Raw genomic sequence first — 6,455 nt, 5'->3', positions numbered from 1 at the left:
TCCTGAATTATAAAATTGTGACTTTATCAATATTTTCTGGACACATTTCCAGCTGAAAGAGCTAAGAACTCTTTTCTAATTTACACAATACTATATACACACTCTTCAAGCCTCCTAAGCTGGCATCCTTGGTGCTGCTCTCTCTTCTCCCAAACCTCATCTCATTTGACTGTTACATCATCACTCAGACAGTGGGAGGGGTTGATCCCACTGTCTTCAGCATTAACCCTTTACATCCTTATACTACACTGTCTGTCAGAAAAAAATGGAGAGAGGAAACTTCCTTCATTTATCGAAAAACCAGCTGCTCCCAGTTGAAAATCAACTCAAACCCATCAGCGAGAGAGAGAGACTGTCAGAGAACTTCCTGCATCCAGTCCTGACCCTGTCACACTCAGCAGATGCTCACCCAGACCCCACTCTCATCAACACTGAACATTGTTACCGAGACACTTCAAATACTGTTGAGAAAAGGCAGGAAAGGTCAAAGTTCACAGCTGTTTTGAATAGAACAAAGTTTGATATCTCCTCACCGTTTCTCGGTAACCACATGAGACAATGGTTTTCTTATTTGGTTCCTTTGATTTTTCTTGTTCCTGACTGAGAAATATTCCAAACCTCAGATCAACCCTTCCACTTGTGTCGTGTCCCAGTCTCAGTTACAAGCAACACATAATGACACACACACTTTGAAACATACAACACGGTCACACTTTCCTTCAGTGAGATTAAGGTCGAGCTTTTTTTCCAGGTTGAATGCAACTGTGAACAAATTTGTATCAAAGAAGTTGCCTTTGAAATATCAGCACTGAATTTTCGTTCGAGGAGGAAGAGCCATTCCAAACTCACATCCTTCACAAAGGCTGTTTTCTCCTGTGAATGAAATTCATCATGAAATTTGAATTCTCAGTTAAAGTTCACAAGACACAGACATAAATGTTGATACGGAAACTTCTCAAGCATATTGCAAATATGAAATAAAGCTCCGCTGGGAATCGAACCCAGGATCTCCTGTTTACAAGACAGGTGCTTTAACCAACTAAGCTACAGAGCCAGATCACAAGTGCTGTTGCAATTGAAATCTGAGGTGGTTACTATTTATTCTCATCCCACTTCTCCACAGGTCACAACAAAAATTTTAACTTTTCCCACTTACTGATACCGTCAATCATCTGCTCTATTTTTCCCAGAATAGAAGACACTTAATGAACAACAAAATTATCAGTTTCTTATAGAACAAGTTTTAACTAATCATGAAGTAAAGCATAAACACATAGGTGGAAATTTTAAAAGTTCCCTTTTTACCTTAACCAACATTTAAAGTCCCTTTCTTACCTCAGCTGAACACACGCACACACACATACTGAAAAAAAAAGGATTTTTCTATACAATTCAGGGCTCTGTTAAAGACAATAAAAACACTTGGACTGATTACTTGCTCATTTCTGAAGAAAACAGCAGATGAGATATGTTGTTCCAAAATTGACATACAGTCTAATTTCCGAGTACATGTCCACAGGTCACTCGGTTCTTTTAGAAGAGTTTATTTAGAGGCGGGGTTGAGAATTAATTTTAGCAGGCTTTCTTCAAAGACAGAATATGAGACGAATTGACACAGTGAACTCCTCAGAGTCTTTTCAAGATTTGCTGCAAAACAAGGCGGGTTGCGGTCTTCTCTCATTCCTTGACACTTCTTCTGGCTAACTTTATCAGCTGCTCACTCCAGAAGCTAAAACACAATGACTGCTACAAACAAAAGCTTGCGATTTTTCTGCCCTCTTTGGTGCGCGCTGCTGCTGCCGGGCTTGTCCAATTAAGAGGCACGACCGACTTTTCTGTCCACATTTCCCCGTTACCAGGGCTTCTGTTCTACATTTAACTTGAGTCGTGACAACTTGTCAACATAGTTGTCAAATTAATACTTTCAGTGCCCTCTTGAAAAAGAACTGGTCTTACATTTATTCAGTTTGATTATAATTTCCTCAACAAAATAAAATTCACAAAAAAAAAATTCAAAGTCCCTTCCATAACATCATGTACTTTCCATGAGCTACAGGTTATTGCAAGTCTCTCTGGCTGTGTTTTTTTCAGTTGATTTTGCACTCAGGTTCTTTCTGAATCCATGTGTTTGCAGTTCTTTGTGCGTGAGAGACATGGTGATCTGCTTAAAGATTTCCCAACCAATTATTCATATCTCCGTCTTTCTCCGAACTTTGTACAAACACATTAATGTGGGAATCACACACACCAGGCCGTCAAACCTCTCCGCTAAACATTGAAAGGTGACAGTGTTTATTGTGACGGGGTTCCATTTATTCAGACACATCTGGTATAAAGGTAATAGTGATCAAGATGTGATTCACACATGTAATGTATTTGTATATTATGTTCATGAGGTAATGATGTAAATAAACACGTCCTTGCACTTCCCACACTTGGTGTACATTTTCTCTGCTGATGCCCCCTGAATATATCAGAGAAAATGGTGATGAGGATGAGATAAAAGTCCGAAAATATTGGCAGCAAACAGCAGCAGGGACTGCAGTGAACCAGATCAGCCAGCTCCTGGTGAGCTACCTGCTCGGATGGTGGAGGTTTTGGGTGGATTGTGTGAAGCCTGGGCCACAGACTGTCTCCTCAGTTGAATGAGATGCCGCAGGGTCTTAGTGTGCATCTGATTCAAAGTGATATTTTGGGAAAATATGGGTACACCCAAGGGATACATGGCTCGGAACATATGAGAGGGCTCGAGAACCATTCAGTTCATATATTGAAAGAATTGAAATGTTTTTCAGAGCTAATAACATATTGGAATGTGAAGATGAAAATATAGAGGTCAAGACTCAGAATAAAGCAATTCTTGAGGGCAAGAAAGCAATTTTGCTAATGGAAATTAGCCTGGAAGTGTACGACCAGCTAACAAAGCTTCCTGCTCCTATCAAGGCAAAAGATGTGCCATTCAAAACAATCATCACCAAGTTAGAGGAACATTTCAACCCTAAGCCACTAGAGATCACGGCAAGCTAAACATTTGGAACCAGAAAGCAGAAAAGTAGTGAAACAGTTGGTGAGTACATTGTGGCACTGAAGAATTTATCACTGCATTGCAGCTTTGGCACATTCTTAGACGGTACATTATGAGACAGATTTGTGCTTATATTGGTGAATGAGAAAAGATACGAAACACACAGAATCCGACATTTGAGCTAGCGTGTCAGATTGCTCTTTCCATGGAGATAGCATCAAAGAATGCTCGGGAATTTCATCCTGTGCCAGTGATAGTAACACACATCAGGGGAGCTTAAAAAAAACTGGAAAATGGGCTTTCAAATGGCAGATAATATTTACACAGAGAATTGTGAAGTGATACAATTTGGGAGGAAGAATAAGGAGAGGCCATATAAATGAAATGTTACAATTCTAAAGTGGGTGCAAGAACAAAGAGACAATGTACACCAATCTTAGAAGGTTTGAAAAGGCTGCTAAGAGAAAACAGGACACTTGGCTTTATTAATAGAGGCATAGAGTAAAAGTAAATAAGTTATGATAAACCTTTATAAAATACTGGGTCTGAATGGCCTACTCCTGTACCTCCACAGAAAGCTTCCATTCCAGGTTTACACACACTTGTCAGGATCATTCTCCATAGATCCCACCACTCCATGCAAGGATATCTCCCTCACGATCAGATCACAGGTCCTTAGTCCTACCACATCCAGTCATGAATGATGGTGGACAGATTAGATGAGGAGGCTCCAAAAACATCCCCATCCTCAATGATGTTGGAGCCAAAGCTGAAGCATTTCTAACAATCTTCTGTCAGAAATTGCTCAGTGGATGATTCATCTCGGCCTCCTGAGGTCCCCAGCATCACAGTTTCCAGTCTTCAGCCAATTCGATTCATTCCACATGATAGTAAGAAACAGATGAAGGCACTCGATACAGCAAAGACTATGGGCCCTAACAACATTCCGGCTCTAGTACTGAAGACTTGTGCTCCAGAACTAGCTGCACTCTCAGCCAAGCTGTTCCAGTAGAGCTACAACACAGGCATCTACTCGACAATGTGGAAAATTGCCCAAGTGTGCCCTCTCCATAAAAAAAATCAGGACAAATGCAATCTGACCAATTACCACCCCATCAGTCTATTATCAATCAGCAGCAAAGTGATGGAAGATGTCATCAACAGTGCGATCAAGCACCACACACTTGGCAATAATCTGCTCATCGATGCTCAGTTTAGGTTCTGCCAGGGTCTCTCGGCTCCAAGCAAATACTAGCAGGTAGAGTATAATATGGGAAAATGTGAGGTTATCCACTTTGGTAGGAAGAATGGAAAAGCAAAATATTACTTAAATTGCAAGAGACTACAGAATGCTACGGTGTAGAAGGATCTGGGTGTCCTTGTACATGAATCACTAAAAGTTGGCATGCAGGTAGAGCAAATAATTAGGAAGGCAAATGGAATGTTACCTTTTATTTCAAGGGGAATGGAGGACAAAAGTAGAGAAGTCTTGCTGCAAATGTACAGGGGTGTTGGTGAAAACACACCGAGAGTACCGTGTACAGTTTTGGTTTCCTTATTTAAGGAGGGATATCCTTGCAGTGGAGGCAGTTCAGAGAAGGTTCACTGGATTGATTCCTGTGATGAAGGGGTTGTCTTATGAGGAGAGTTGAGCAGGCTGGACCTGTACTCATTGGAACTGAGAAAAAATGATAGGTGATCGTATTGAAACATATAAGATTCTGAGGGCGCTTGACGGGGTAGATGCTGAGAGGATGTTTCCCCTCATGGTGGAATCTAGAACTCAGGGACACGGTTTCAGAATTAGGGGTTTTCCATTTAAGAAGGAAATGAGGTGGAATTTCTTCTCTCAGAGATTCATTAATCTTTGGAATTATCTAGCGCAGAGAGCAATGGAGGCTGGATCATTGAATGTCTTCAAGACTGAGTTCGACAGACTTTTATCAACCAGGAAGTCAAGGGTTATGGGGAGCAGGAAGAACGTGGGAGTGAGGCCATGATCAGGTCAGCCATGATCCTATTGAATGGCGGAGCAGGCTCGAGGGGCAAAATGGCCCACTCCTGCTACTATTTCTTCTGTTCTTATAACCTCATTGCAGATTGGTTCAAACAGAGACGAATTTTAGATTAGATTTTTTTTTTTTTTAGATTAGTGATACAGCACTGAAACAGGCCCTTCGGCCCACCGAGTCTGTGCCGAACATCAACCACCCATTTATACCAATCCTACACTAATCCCATATTCCTACCAAACATCCCCACCTGTCCCTATATTTCCCTACCACCGACCTACACTAGTGACAATTTATAATGGCCAATTTACCTATCAACCTGCAAGTCTTTTGGCAGGAAACCGGAGCACCCGGAGAAAACCCACGCAGACACAGGGAGAACTTGCAAACTCCACACAGGCAGTATACGGAATCGAACCCGGGTCTCTGGAGCTGTGAGGCTGCGGTGCTAACCACTGCGCCACTGTGCCGCCCCAGAATGAGTGGAATTCCAGAGGAGAGGTGAGAGTGATTGCCCTTGAGTGAGTGTGGCATCAAGGATCCCAGCAAAATTGAAGTCAATTGGAATCGGGGGAAAACTCTCCACTTGGTGGAGTCGTACCTCGCACAAAGCAAGATGGTTGTGGTTAGTGGAGGCCAATCATCTCAGCCCAGGACATTGCCTCAGGAGTTTCTCAGGGTAGTGTCCTAGGTCCAGACATCCTCAGCTGTTTCATTGTTGACTCAGAAGAGTCAGAAGCGGGAATGTTCCCTGCTGATTCACAATTCCTCAGATACTGAAGCAGTCTGTGCCCACAAGCAGCAAGACCGATACAACGTTGAGGCTTCAGCTGATAAGTGACAAGCAACCTTCTGGCCACACAAGTGCCAAGCAGTGAACATCTCCAATGAGAGAAAATCAAACCATCCACCTTTTGATATTCAGCAGCATTACCATCGCTGAATCCCTCACCATAAACATCTTGGGGGTTACCATTGACCAGAAACTAAACTAGACCAGTCACATCTATGCTGCGGCCATAAGCGTAGGTCAGAGATTGGGAATTCTGCAGCAAGTATCTCACCTCCTGATACACCAAAACCTGTCCACTATCTACAAGGCACAAGTCAGGAGTGTGATGGAATACACCTCACTCAACAACACTCAAGAAGCTCAACACCATCCAGGACAAAGCATCCCACTTGATCAGAACCTAACCCACCACCTTAAACATTCACTTCCTCCACCCCAGGACACAGTGGCTGCAGTGTGTACCATCTCCATATGAACTGCAGTAACTTGCCAAGTATCCTTCAACAGCACCTTCCAAGCCCGTGACCACTACCACCTCGAAGGACAAGGGCAGCAGATGCATGGTAACTCACTATCTGCAGTTTCCCCTCCAAGTCACTCACCATCCTGACATGGAACTATATCC

At 42.6% G+C, this 6,455-nt stretch overlaps 1 non-coding gene across 1 annotated transcript; it reads right to left on the bottom strand.

Moving 5' to 3' along the window:
• Positions 1–980: 980 nt before the first annotated feature.
• On the bottom strand, positions 981–1,054 carry trnat-ugu (transfer RNA threonine (anticodon UGU)). The gene has a single exon. It is a non-coding gene; the product is annotated as a tRNA-Thr (tRNA).
• Between the last annotated feature and the right edge of the window lie 5,401 nt (positions 1,055–6,455).

The sequence above is a fragment of the Heterodontus francisci genome, unplaced genomic scaffold (assembly GCF_036365525.1).
Source record: "Heterodontus francisci isolate sHetFra1 unplaced genomic scaffold, sHetFra1.hap1 HAP1_SCAFFOLD_59, whole genome shotgun sequence".
Classification (NCBI taxonomy): Eukaryota; Metazoa; Chordata; class Chondrichthyes; order Heterodontiformes; family Heterodontidae; genus Heterodontus; species Heterodontus francisci.
Note: the sequence above shows the minus strand (reverse complement) of the source record. Positions and strands in the feature narration are given on the sequence as shown.